The sequence below is a fragment of the Electrona antarctica genome, assembly GCF_951216825.1.
Source record: "Electrona antarctica genome assembly, chromosome: 12".
In the NCBI taxonomy this organism is placed as follows: domain Eukaryota; kingdom Metazoa; phylum Chordata; class Actinopteri; order Myctophiformes; family Myctophidae; genus Electrona; species Electrona antarctica.
This window is the reverse complement of record NC_136793.1, coordinates 21,660,330-21,675,806: the sequence shown is the minus strand read 5'-3', so window position 1 is coordinate 21,675,806 and position 15,477 is coordinate 21,660,330.

Sequence of the window (15,477 nt, the reverse complement as noted above, 5' to 3'; positions counted from 1 at the left end):
ATACATACAATGCATACTAAACACGATCATAAACACAGGCATGCTCACATGCATATGCATGCATTAACCTAGATGTAATCTGTGCTCGTGCTTAAATGATTGGTTGTCCTCACATAAACTGGACTGTGAGATACATTGATGGTATCCGGTGCAGACATCACATAACGTTCTTAATAGGTGCACTCATGTGCCTACCAAGTGCAATATCTACATGAGCAATATCTAATATGTCGAGTATGTGCACATTCAAACCTCATGTTTACTGATCACACAGGATCTGACTTTATATTCCTTACATGCAATTTGTTTTTTACTTTCACACAAACTGTAATTTGAATACATTTTCTTTAAAATAAATTAAACCATATTTGTCTATGTCTGAGAGCAGTGTGGAGTGAAAGATTTTTATTTATGAACTTTTCACAAAATAAAAACGTTAAATAGTTTTATAATAATAATAACAAACAAACAAATCTAAGAAATTCCATTGATAAAATATATAACTAGAAAAAGTGCCCCTCGGGGCACATGTCTCCACCAGGGCAGGTCAGGTTGTGGCCTCCTGGTGGCGCTATAATAGGCCAATGTGAAAAGGGTGACATTTCTTCATACCTTTGATGGCAATTGGATGATTTGAGGCATTTTGTTCCAAAAATGTGTTTTGCAAAAATTAACCTGTTGGTGGCGCTATAACAGGCCAATGTGAAAAGGGTGGGATATATTCCTCAGCCTAGTAAGAACATGTGTGAAAGATTTCACGTAAATTGCATGCTGCATTCATGATTTGAGGCTTTTGTTCAAAACGGGGCAATCTTGCAAAAAGGGAAACCCAATTATAGCCAATTAGGATGGAATATGAAATATCGGACAGATCCGACTTGAGCACATGACCATAGAGATACTGTGTAACGATTTGTGAAATCTTTGGACAGAATCTGGAAGAGTAATATCAAAAAATGTGTTTTACAAAAGTCGGCCTCCTGGTGGCGCTATAAAAGGCAGATGCGGAAAATGCAGGTCAAAGGTTTGTCCTTGGCCTCTAGGGAGTGTGCATGCAACGTTTCACGCAGATCGGTGCAGTTTTAGGTAAAAATGTGAAAAGCTGCCTCATGCTATAACAGGCCGTTCTGGAAAATGTGGGGCAGAGGTTCATCGTTGGCATCCAGGGAGTGTGTGTGCAAAGTTTGGCATCGACCGGGTTAACGGTGCCGGAGATTAGCTGGTAACGGACGGACGGAAGGAAGGAAGGAAGGAAGGACGGACGGACGGACGGACGGACGGACACACACACACACGGACGGAGTGCAAAACATACTCTCTCCCCATGCCTTCGGCCTGGTGGAGACAATTAAGAAGCACTATGGGGGGGGGGGGGGTCGCCTGGGATGGGGTCCTGATGCTCTGCGTCGGGGCCGCTTCTTGGGTGGTGGTTGCCGCCTTGGAGTGGAGTATGCATATATGTCTACTCTTCACTGTAATGTTTTGGTGCCTATGGTGACTGTGTTGTCTTTTCATATATTTTAATTTCATCATTTCAGGTTTTTTTATATGTATTATTCAATTCTTTCTTTAATGGGAGTCTATTGATAGTCATTTATTGTCATTATTGCTCATTGTTCTTGCCATGTCTTTGTATTCTTCTTTTTAATTTACAGTGTTGTCCCTGAGCTGTTTTTCTTTTCTTTTCTTTTCTTTTCTTTTCTTTTCTTTTCTTTTCTTTTCTTTTCTTTTCTTTTCTTTTCTTTTCTTTTCTTTTCTTTTCTTTGTTATCATGTTCTTGTTGTGTTTGTGTGTCTATTGTCTTTAATTTAGTTAAAAATCAATAAATATACTTTATTAAAAAAAAGAAGAAGAAGCTTATAGACTAGGTATTTTCACTAGTGTGGGTCCCGGGCAAACGTCTAATCTCTCTTTTGGGAACCACTGGTATAATGTATACACAGCATAAAATGCCAAATTCCAAACAGCTCCTCTTCAGCAATGAAGCAGGCCTGTCTGTCATTTCAAGATGGAACGTCTTCCACTGCCACCCCTGTGTACAGTAAGCAGCGCACTCTGTGTAAACAGACACTCCCAGAAGTCGGTGGCACATCATGCCACGAGAGCACAATGGAACAGGAACCTCTTCGGTGACTAACACGCATTAACATCAACAGCGTGCTTGCTGCTGCTGATCCGCGTCGCCGCGGCTACATAACGAGTTTGCCAATTATTATGGTGCAGGCAAACCCCCAGCTTGCAAATGATCTGCTCATCACGCTGTGGGATGAAGCTGACATTCAGGTAAACAATATGGAACGTGACACCCTGCGTTTCCTTAGGTAGGCTCACAGATGTATCCTGGTCTGTCCTGCTGTGAAGAGGATCAGCACTCCTGCTATCCTGCATTTTCATAAGACACTTGTTTTATGCTGGCAGAAGGACTAATGCTGAGTTATCATTACTGCATCCGCTTATAAAAGCAACCAGGGTCTGCTGCTATTGGCTGACTACAGTGACTAGCCCTATACACACTGTATAGTAGACCATTTCTTCCCACTTGTATCTTGCAAAAAAGGTCTGTTTAAATACTGCTAAAATATTCATGCTAGTCTCTCTGTCTTTCTCATACACACACTAGTCACAATTGCTGTGTTTGCTGAGCCTCTATCTGCATGTCCAGATAGAGTGGGTCTGGTCCAGTTTAAGGGTCTGTGCGGTCCCAGAGGGCTAGTGAGGGTCTCAGGGCCCCAGTGGTGCAGAATAGCAAGGTGATCTATATTCATTGGCCAGCTTTGGAGAGGCCTGCTGTCATGGCCTACCTACCCCCCACAGCAGACCAGATCAGGGAACCTGTGTGTGTGTGTGTGTGTGTGTGTGTGTGTGTGTGTGTGTGTGTGTGTGTGTGTGTGTGTGTGTGTGTGTGTGTGTGTGTGTGTGTGTGTGTGTGTGTGTGTGTGTGCATACATGCTTTTGTGCGTGCGTGCACATGTACGTACTCCTCATGGCACTAATGCAGTCTGACAGAGATGAATGGTGCTGGACCACACGGTTTCAGCAATGAGGGGTCTGCAGAGCATATATCCAAGGAGGTAGTCATCTGCATAAAAAGGGGAGAAAGAGATGTGGGGAGAAAGAGAGAGATGGCAGAGTGAAGAGCAAGTGAACGTATTACAGGAAAAGGGAAGAAACAAGCGTGAGGGATGGTGCGACTAGGGAGAAATGGAGTGGTGATGGCAAGTAAGGAGGGAACAGGAGGTGGACGATAGGCAAGTAAAGCCTGATTATACTTCCCTGTGCAATGGTGTCAAACTACACAGGGTACTGATCTACAGGCACACATGTAGATATGCTATTTTAGACACTGTCGTACTACAAACTATAAATTAATCATAAGAGCCTGAGGAGGCTGAGCGCAAAGACAAGTCAACTGCGACGAGAGAGTGAAAAACAAACATGTAAACCCAACTTGGGGATGTAGGGAAGGTGTAAAGAGACCGGGAGGGGGATGCATGCATGAACTGCCGTGGTTTTGGGGGCTTGAGAGCAGGGTTAACAAAATAACTAAAACTAGAATTGGAAAAACATTTTAGTTCATAAAAACTAGGATTTACAAAATGTATTAACTAACTGAAACTGTATTGTGTGTTTGCAAAACTAACTATAAATCTTGGTTTTAGTCTTCCAAAATAATGAAAATTTCAAAACTAATAACTATAATAACGTTGCCGGTGGGAGAGAGAAGAGTAGCAGTGGCTGTACGGTCTACACTGGCGTTGTGCGATAGAGATATATATGAGAGGTGGGGGTCGATGGCGAAAGGATGATGAGCGATTCACACAGCTGGGAGAGGCGAGGTGAAGTATACGTGAGGAAGAGATAACACAGAAAAAAGGGGGGGGTGACAAATCAAATAGGCTTGGGAACAAGAGTGGTTTGAACAGAGAGGAGAACGTGTAGAAGAAGGTGGTTGGTCCCCATTAATGTTACTCAAACAGCACTGACAGATTCTAGAAGTAGGATTATTCATGACCACACAACTACAGAAGAGTGAGAAGACGGTGTTTCTTTAAAGCATCCATCATCAGTGTGAGGTGCTATAAGGAACCAGCCCTCCTCTCCTCCTTCATCTGGTTCCCAAAATAATGCTTTTTCCTGTGATCTTTGTTATAAAACAGATTTGATTTTTTTCTTTCCTTTTTTTTATTATAGAAAACTAGAGATATGGATAATGAGATTAGTCAAACTGCCAGGGCTGGTTATATCTCTGGAGGCTGGGAGGACTGTAGAACACTTGATCCCATAAAGGGTGGCCTGTGTGTGGACACTGCTTCCTTTCAAAATGTGATTATAGCTGGAGAGAGCTATAGCATGTTTGCCATCATGTACAACATGGAACAGGGAGCATACAATTAAAATCCTGATTGTTAATTTAAATTAACAGAGAACAGTACAGGACTAGGTACAAGCTTTAGAAAAGCTGAGGCCCATCAACTGATTAAGTCCCCTTGAGATCTGTTAATTTGTATGTTAATCTTGTGGACATACAGATTTTCAACTGACTTTAAAGTTTCAAAAATCAGTTATTGTCTGCGAGCGACACCGCCGTGGAAGGCACTTTTGATTAAGGTAGGTTTTTAGGCAAATGACAGGTGGACTGTTTCAGCCTCGCCCCCGATCGGAGAAATAGGCCTGCAGTGTCTGTTCTTTATACAGTGAAGGAAGTGCTATCACGTTACCAGCCACAGTTGGCCCTGGCAACCATTTGAACTGATTAGTCAGTAGGATGTGTGTAGCTTGCAGTGAAGCACTGGAGCAACGCAATTACGCACACATGATCTCTATGGTGTAACCATGTATGCATATATGTGTAAATGCATCATGCATATAGTGCATGTGTGTGTGTGTGTGTGTGTGTGTGTGTGTGTGTGTGTGTGTGTGTGTGTGTGTGTGTGTGTGTGTGTGTGTGTGTGTGTGTGTGTGTGTGACACAAACACACACTCATGTGGTCTTCATGGCGGGGTGGTTGCACTGGTTTGTTTATGTATGCCACATGCCCCACGCTGGTTCCCATTATGGCCCCACAACAGCACTCGCTGAGTCTTCCTCCACACCACACACTCGCTGCCTCCCTCCACTCGCTGAGTCTTCCTCCACACCACACACTCGCTGCCTCCCTCCACTCGCTGCGATTAACAACACTGGCCTGTCAAACTAATGAATACAGCAGAGAGAGAGAGCGCGACAGAGAAGAGAGAAAATACAGAGGGACAGACAGGCAAAAAAGCCACTGAAAGAGAGAGAAAAGACTGAATGAAAACGAGTTCATGAAAGAGGCCAAATGAGAGAGAGCGATGGAGAGAATAGATAGAGTTGCATTAATGAGGAAATGAAGTGAGTATAGGAGAGTGTGTGAGTGGGAGTGATGGCAGAGAGGATATAGAAAAGGGAATGAATGGAGAGAATGTCAGCAGTCGACTATGTCTACAGTAGCCTACCGTCAGTTGCACTTGGCTGGGTATGTAGGCCTACCATCATTGTCTTCACCAGCCGACGGCGACGACACATTTGCCACCCAGCCCCGCCACCCCGCCTGCCCCAATATTGTATTATAAAAGTTAATTGATCACCAGAGCCTGTTTCGGGTATTACAAACATGGTATCATCATTAAACACATTAATTAAAAATGTGTTTAATGAAGATCACAAAGACAAACTTGCTTTTGTCCATTACAGAACAGAAGACTAGCAAGAATGATACATGATATGGTAATGACAATTACCACTTTTTCCAGGGAGGGGGTCTACACTACAGTATTAATACTGTAGAATGAAAGTCTACAGTAACTTTTTTTCCATCAGTATAATTATTGGCAGGAGGGGACATCATATGTCCAGCAGTGATGACAATGTACTCCCTGCATATGCCTCCCCTGGCACAGTTAGTTGGCTGTGTCTATGCCCCCCCTGGCACAGTTAGTTGGCTGTGTCTATGCCCCCCCTGGCACAGTTATTAGGCTGTGTCTACTGTCAATCGGCTGTGTCTACGGTCAGTTGCCTCTGTCTATTGACAGTTAGTTTCACGTGGCCAGGCGAGTTGCCTCTCACCATTTTCAAACGCTTCCGTCATACAGTCTGGAGCCCGGAAGCTCTGATCATGAGTAATATAAAGCGGAGGTGAAGCCTCCTCCCCACTTCAGTTTCGTCTTTACAGTTGCGCAAAGGTATTCTTTTTTTTTTAACTTTGTTTTTTTCTTTTTGAAGGTATTCTAATATTAAATCGAAATCATCTAAGCATAAGAGCTTGCTGCTTAGCAGAAATGGAAATAAAATAAAATGTGAAGATATTTTTAAATATATTTTTGTGAACGTAAATCTCTATAGCATTCGGAGATTGTGGAATAATTGTTGGCTACACATAAGACCATTAGTTACCATTAGTTGTCTCTGTCTACGGTCAGTCGGAAATTCTATGGTCACATTCGTCTCTGATGATTGGGGGGGGGGGGGGGCTGGGGGGTGGCCGGGGGTATTAGTCCACAAGCCTGGACACATTAATGAGATGCAGGAAAGGTGAAGGGAAGAGAGAAAGATCTAAAGGGGAAACAGCAACATGGCTATTAATGTTCGGCAAATCATGTCAAATTAACATTTGTTAAATTTCTTCAGTTCCTGATACGGTAATAGAGACTTAATTGTACGCATATTGTAAGCCTATACAGTAATTAGAGGTTAAAATGCCACATATTCTGCAAGTAACATCTCAGACATTTAATATGTATGGTGAACTTATACAGTACAGTTGTTTTGTCTTAATTGCATATCATAATTATGAATATGTAAATAAGAATTAGTTCTTAATAATCTGCCTGATTAAATAAAGGTTAAACAAATCAAATATTAAATTAAATTAAAATGTTCCCTCCGTCAACGTTCCCTCCACCCTATCAGCTCCACACAGAGCTGTAGCCGCAGTCACCTATTTAATCCATTGAGACCTGGAACGCATCCATGTCACGTTAGCGTTTAACCACATTAACCATTAAACCGGGAACCCCTTTTGGTGTTTTAAACATTATGTTATAATTTAGCTATTGAAAAATAGCAGATCTACAAGCTCATAGCGCGCCACCGAGTGGCGCGCTATGAACTTGTAGGTCTGCTATTTTTGAAAAATCGTTAAAATGTGCCTCAAATCTTTCCGAAAATTGTCATGATTTAGAAAACTTATTTTTTTAAATTTCGACGTCAGGCCTGAATGGATTAAGTGGGTCTGGGTGACACAATGATTAAATTTAATGCCACTGCAGAGGCTATGTGATTCTGTATTCTGTGTTTAATGAGAGAGAACCAATGAAAGATGGAGACAATGAACCCCAGTAAATGCTGCACCGGTAAATGCCTATTTGTACAGCAAAATGGATGCCTGTGTAACGTCATATTTGAACACTTGGAGAATTAATGCTCATGAATGATGATCAGTAATAAGTCCACCAGCTCGTTTATAAATCATTTACTGACGCTCCTCTCGGTCTCTGGGCGAGATTAGCGGGGGAAATTCATAGGATGGGGCGTAAGGGGTGGAGGGATTGGAGGATGGAGGTTTCTATGGCAACACTAATGACACCCACCCACTCTGCCCATGCCCCCCCCCCCCCCCCCCCCCCCCCCCCAGTAGGTAATTGCGGAATGGCTTGGCTACCAGGCTTGGTAGCACAAACATCTATGAACATATCTCCGTAGAGCGCGCAACATCAACTTCTGGCGTGATACATCCTGCATGTAATCTTTGATGTCATCATGTAAGGATAAAGGATAAGATAGGATCAGACAACAGTAACGCAATATAGCAGCAACACCACAGCAGACTGATTATTGACTGGCCGACCACAGACCAACAGAACAAGTGCAACTTACATTCCGTTTTAAGACGTATCATTCTTTTAGAAGAGTGTTTCAAAAGTGTTTCAAGAAGAGTTTAAACCCGGACGATTTTCACCCAGACAATTATGTTTATGTGATTTTCATAATGTTGCTGTTTGAGGTACGTGGGTACCTTCATGATGCTCAGTGACATCATAGAAGGTAGCCTATACGTGTGTCACACCAAAGGAGAAATAGTGATGTTGTGACAAAATTAAGGTTTAGTGTATAGTTAAGTCACCTCCTTCAAGTGAGTTTCTGCTAATGGCTCCTAATGATAAGTAAATAACAATGTCAGTAATTAAACACCAATTAGTCATCATGCCACCTGCTATGAGCTGCAAAATGGAAAAATGAACATACATCCTAAGAACTAGACTAGACAAATTCTACCAAATTTGGAACAACTGGACATATTGCAGACTTTGTGTGTCTCACTGGTCCTAATGCCTGCTTTATGATCTTTGTAAAACATGTTTAAGACACCCTTCCTCCTCCCATGGTCGAAGTCCAAAGCTGTTTTGTTTTTGTTCCCCTCAGCTATATTGTAAATATTTTCGTTCCTGGTTTTTGTTGTTTATTTTTATTTTTTCTTTCTGGCCCTTTTTTGAGTGGTGCAACCACTCCCTTACGGAGTTATGTGTGTGTGTGGGTGGCTGGCTGGGTGGGTGGGTGCCTGCCTGGCTGGGTATGAGCACGAAAACAGCATGGTTGTTTTTCACCACCTGTGCGCAACCTAACACACACACAAACACACACGCACATATTAACTGTATATATGATATATTTCGGGTGTGCCAGTACAGTACAGTACAGTGACAGTACAGTACAGTACAGTAGAGGGTACAGTAGAGGGACCGGCACACGGTAACTCTGTCATTTCTCAACCGTTTCGGACGCGGGGCGGCTGGCCAGAACCGGTGCGTTACTGTGGGTCTGGAACCCCCCCCCCCCCGGGAACCCCCACGCAGAGTTGCACCACTCACTTCTTGAAGTGTCCATTCTGAAGTTTAAATTTATCCTGATTTATAATGTTTGATGTATTGTTTTTGAGTGGTGTAAACCACTCCTACAACTGGCTTTTGTGTGCAGAAAAAAATGAGCATGGTTGCTATGTTCAAAATAATTTCTGACGTAATTAAATCACACCCGGGTGAACTGGATGACCGTAGCAACCGTGGTCATTTTCAGAGCTGATCAGAGCTGATCATCTCTGAATCTTACGTCAGACCACAGCTGATCATGCTATATAAAACCTTACACCACTCAGTTCACACGGGTGTGATTTTTTTTACTGTATTCTGTGTACTGTAACCTCGGCTGCATTGAAAATGAGGGCTTGCCCTCAACTGTATCTCCGAGTATTAAATAAAGGTGATGATGATGATGATGATGATGATGATGATGATGAAGTAATGTTGCCCTGTTGCCCCTGTTATGTGTTGTCTTAATACCGTAATGACTGAAGAAAGTGAGGACTATACAGAGACATTGGAGATGGAGTCACTTGGAGAGGGGATGGCATGGGACCGGGGGATGGGGGACGGGGGACGGGGGGTTGGGGGGGGGTGTAAAAAAACCCTGGGAAATGCACCAATGACTTTTCTATGTTTAAGAAATATGTATTTTATACTGGTCTGCACCGCTTTTTCCAAATAAAAAAAACAATAAAAAAACAATAAAAAAAACAATAAAAAAAAATAAAAGACAAATGTACTTTTTTTTATATAACCAAGTTTTTTCCTAACCTTTGACAGCAGAGTTAAATTCCACAGCATGCATCTTATATGGAGAAAAGGCTAACATTAGCTAACATTAGCTAGCATTATTGATTTCTAACCCTGTTTCTGTAATTAGGTTTGCATGTACAACAGGTTTGCATGCATGTTCTTCAGTTCACTCAGAAGGGACAATCTATAGTAAAAATGTATTAATAATTTAGCACAACCTATGTGTTTCCAGTCACACCTAGCCTGAGTTTCTTTTAGCATTTGTGTGTGAGCTATTGTTGTACAACCTCATTGCAGATTTCTCCTCTTGCTGTGTGAATGATATGCTGATAAAGAGAGTCTCTCTGATGATATAATGACACTCTAGTAAAGAATAATGCTTAAAGGGTAAGTTTGGTGATTTTAGACTTACGGATGGCCCATCCGTAAGTCTAAAATAACGGATGGCCATATTTCTTTCATACCTGTAGTTGGTTGAACCCACAGAGATTATTAGCTCCAGATTCAGCTGTCAGTTGAAACAGTGAGCTCCTGTTTCTAGTATCTTACAGGGCATACCGGTATTTTATTTTCTCTACACATTGTCACTGCCATGCAGAAAACTTGTATCTCCATATTTCATCTTTTTTTTTCCCATACATGAATGTCCTGTTTTATTGCGACCGTAGGCCGCAGATTACTATTAAAACCTGCAAAAACTGTCAGTCGATCCGTCCGTCACACCTCCATACAGTATATGCCGTCAGTCCTTGACGCCTCGTGACACATCACACCACCATATATGTCCGTCAGTCTGTCACTCCTTGTGACACGGTCCATATATGGCCGTCTCCATATATGAAGATCACGACACTGACCTCATGAAACCCTGAATAGCCATAAGCCCCCAGAATGGCTGGCCAACGTTGACGCCGCAGAGATGTAGTGGTAAAAGCTGGAACTGCAGGTGGGCCTGTAGCACACGCTCGGTAGCACTTCCGCATTTGGTAGTCAAATGCGGAAGTATTGTGTTCTTCCGGGTGCTTCAAAACGCCACTGAGCAACTTCCATTGAAATGAATAGTGGGGGGGGGGAGGGTAGGTATTCATTGAAACAAATAGCGGGGGGCGGGGCTGTTGCTCCCGGTATATGGAGCTGACCTGTTCTGACATTCCATGTGTTGATCCTACTCCACCCGTCCTTCCTCTTCAATGTCTCCCTTTTGACTGATACCTGTCCATTCAAACTCTAGACGGGCCCGCCCCAAAGATATTAGCACAGCCACTCCCGGCAGCCAGCGAAAACTAATGTTCTCAACAGGACCGAAAATTAAGGTCCGGCCCTAACTAGGCCCTCATCAAACCCCGTACACTCAATACACTGCCCCCGCTGCCACCCATATCTCCATATGTTGATCTGACCTCATCAAACCTTGTACACTCAAGACACGCTCCATATATGGCCAGTATACAGAATTAATTCCATATGTTGATCTGACCGCCCATGCCAAAGCGCCAGCGCTCGCCCAGCAGTCTGCCGTCATCCAGGCGGATGCATTCTCGCCCTCAGGGCGTCTTACTGGTACTTTATTGTGTGACAACTTGTCACACGAGTCACATCGCGAAACATCGTGAGCTTGTAGAGCTACTATGTTTGCTATTTTGGGAATATCACCTATTTGACATAGCAAAAGAGACGCCAGATTGAAGGTGTCTGTGGGTTCAATTCATATTTAACCCATGAAAAGTATTAACAAGAGCTTGTGACTAAATAATAACTATATTGGCTTCACTGGAACAAAGGTTATTTTTCCCCATTTCCTGAAAAGGCCCGGTTTTGGACATACAAGGTTTACACCTGACAGCGATGACATGACAGTCTCCCTGTGGGGGCCCAGATCTTGGGGCCCACTGACTGGAATGAGATGACTGGAGAGCCCGGCCTGGTGCTGTGGATAGAGGCTTATACCTCATAGGCTGATTACTGATTACTACAGTACTGCTGAGTATGCTAAAGCAGCCAGGCTCAAGGTGGGCTGGGTCACTATGATTAGGGTGGGAATGGGATGGGGTGGGGTGGGATAGGGGGCCAAAGAAGGAGAGAGAAGGAGGGGACAGCGCACTGAGACCCCAGCGGGAGCAAATAATGCTGAGCTGGGCCATGCAAAGCCCTTACAGGCCAAATCATCTTTCCCTCTTTTTATTACTAGTAGGCTATACACTGTCCTTACTGGTGCACTCACTGAAAGGTTGTCCATTGCAAAAGGCCGGGTGTTCCATGGGAACAAATTACAGTATGTCACTTTATGAAGGAACGTTTGGATGTACTGTATCTGGCACTATTGGTGAACATATCAATCACAAATTCTGTATATTTGTCTAGAGTTAAATGTAAATCAAACCCTGGATGAGGGCCCTACCTGGGCCCTCATCAAACCCTGTACACTCAATACACTGCCCCCGCTGCCACCCTTAGATCTCCATATATGGAGCTGACCTGTTCTGACATTCCATATGTTGATCTGACCTCATCAAACCCTGTACACTCAAGACACACTCCATATATGGCCAGTACAGAATTCATTCCATATGTTGATCTGACCCCCCATGCCAAAGCACCAGCGCTCGCCCAGCAGTCTGCTGTCACCCAGGCGGACAGCAAGGGCGAATTCCAAAAGCCGACCGACCGTCCAATCTGCCGACCGACGCGGCGGTCGTATCTTTTGGATTTCCAGGCGGATGCGTCTTACTGGTAGTCAGGCATCTTACTGGTAGTAATAATAACAATTGCGGCTGTTTTTGACCAGAGGAAGAGCCTTGGCTCGAAACGTTGTCAATAATAAACGTTTGGAGCATATGAGTGTGCAGGTTCCCTTCTCTTTTTCTGATGTCACTTTTGAACCCAGCACCTCCACTAAGTGATGTGCGTATTAGTTTCTGTATGAAAACCTGCATCTCCCATCCGTTCATTCACCCACTTCTCCATATATGGATCTGACCTTGTGACATCTCGTGACATCACGTGACATCATGGAGACCCTTAGATTGTTGTCACACCTCGTGACACGCTCCATATGTCAATCTGTCTACATCTGACCTCAACTGTGCTGTATTAAGAAGCTCTGTTGTTTCAGTGCGACTTCGCCCTTTAGGGCGTACTGGTAATATTAATATTAATATTAATATTAATATTAATATTAATATTAATATTAATATTAATATTAATATTAATATTAATATTAATATTAATGTTATTAATAATAATAATAATAATATAGACTTTTAGTAGCAAAACCTGTTAATTTGTGTAAGGTTATAATGTCTGCTCGTCAGGGGAAGAGGTTTGAGAGATGGCTACAGAACGAAGGGAAAATGTGCTTACATGGTGGAAACGGGCAACAAAAAAACTGCAGTGTTAATATTCCTGGGTTTAAGATGTGTATGTAAAGAGAGACTTGCGTGAAGTTAAGGTTTGTGCATGTGTATTATCCTCCATGTATGCTTCTGCATGTGCATCAGTCCATATGTATGTTTTCATGTACATGTGCATATGCATGTGTGTCCATCTGCCCCCTTGGATACCTCTTGGTTTTATGGCCTGCTGACTTATTACCACCATGTAACTGTCCATAATGGATAGAGGTGAAACGATAATGAAGTTCCCGTTTATTGGCTTATGGTCAATGTCAAGAAGCCACTTTTCAGCTCCGGACACAGCATGTGGCAGGTTAAAAGACAAAGACAGAGATGGAGGAAATTGTGAATTTGTATTTTTGGATACATTTTTTTATAGACATGTATAAAGAAGAGGCAAACATGCATCACAAACTAGGAGGACATCAAAGGCCCATAGGAATGCTGAAGACATGCAGAATGACACAGTGAAACGGAATCGAATCAGTGCAAAGTAATTGGTTGAAAGGAGCAGGGTCATTAAAACCTAGAGTAGCTGATTCTCTGACTAACAGCCATCGGAAAGCATTCAGTGACCGTGCCACCACACAACACAGGGTCTTGTGACAAACAGCCTCCCTGCCACACTAAAATCAATAATCATTAATGCTCGAGCTATGTAATGCCAATTACAGTTATGGCATTTTGAAAGCTGTTACACCGAACTGCACATAGCACGAGCTGGGGTATGTTTTTTTCTTTGTTCTAATCGATGCCACGCGGCAGTTCGTATGAGTCATTGTGCTGAGTCTCTTTATGTGGAATGTATCAGCCACACTTCTTTTGTAGTTATCTGGGGAGAATTGATATCGCTGCAGAAGCACATACATAATAATTAACATTAAATACATATGCTTTATTTCCAACCAACATCACTGTAGACCTCTCGATCCCAAATGACTAAACGCTCACAAAGTGAGTGTACAAATGGAACCAAATGGACCCATAAGGGTCCACTCTCATATAGTTAATTTAACATGGAGGATTTTACTGTGCACCCAAATACCTGCCAGACATACATACACACCAACAACATATACAACATGCAAAAGCACGCACGCGCGCACACACACACACACACACACACACACACACACACACACACACACACACACACACACACACACACACACACACACACACACTGCCAGGCAGGGTGGAATTACCAGAGGCATGCTACAACTAGCCTGGTCACATTCCCCAGAAGCCATGGCAACCATTCTGGGTATATCCAGAGTGCGTGGTGTGTTTACTTGTCTTTTAAGAGTCTCCAGTGCCCACCAATGGCACCGACGGACTACATTGGCCTTCAGTAGAGCCACTCAACATCTTTCAGGAGCTGAATAGGGTCAGTCCTGCATGGCAACAATCTCCTCTCCCTTTGTAGAGCCCTGGAATCCTTCTAAGAAACCAGGAGGGCATAGATCCCATTCACTGGCTCACACACACACCCACACACACAAGCGCACGCACGCGCACGCGCTCACGCGCTCACACACACACACACACACACACACACACACACACACACACACACACACACACACACACACACACACACACACACACACACACACACACACACACACACACACACAGAAAACTAACACACAGAAAAGGCATGCACATGCCTGCACGCACGCATACACTCACACCTGGACACAGAAAAACACATGCACACACACACATGTACATTGTACAAACACACATGCACATGTGCACAAGCACATGCAGATGCACTCACAGAGAAAGCCATGCACGCACAAACACACTCAGCTGGAGAACTCATGGCATGTCTCATGGCATTAACAGGGTAAATGCAGTACAACATCTGACAGACCCCTTGCTTGAGCTAAAGCACAACGGCACACACACGCGCACACGTGCACACTCACTAAAGTAAAGAGATGGTGCAGGGTTTGGTGGTGTTAGGTCATGGTGCAGGGTTTGGTGCATCAGGTCGTGGTGCAGGGTTTGGTGGTGTTAGGTCGTGGTGCAGGGTTTGGTGGTGTTAGGTCGTGGTGCAGGGTTTGGTGTGTTAGGTCGTCAGGGTTTGGTGTATCAGGTCTTGGTGGTGTAGGGTTTGGTGGTGGATTCCTGTGCAGGCCTTTAGGTGAGGACATCTATCTCGTCACAGCAGATTGGTGCATTGTGAGCTTGTAGATCTGATATTTTCGGCGCACGACACCAGCGTGCAGCTAAGCACAGATCAGGCTTTAAGGGTCAGTTTACACATCTCGCTCTCCCCCTCCGACTCTTCAATTATTCATACACTGTAACATCCTCTCCTTCCACCGACCAATAGGCATGAGCCGACAGTGGGGAGTGGGAGGCCTTGGGGGGGTGGGGGGTGGCTTGGGGTGGCTTGGGAGTTAAGGAAAAGCTGATGCATCGGAGGACTCTCAGAAAAGAAG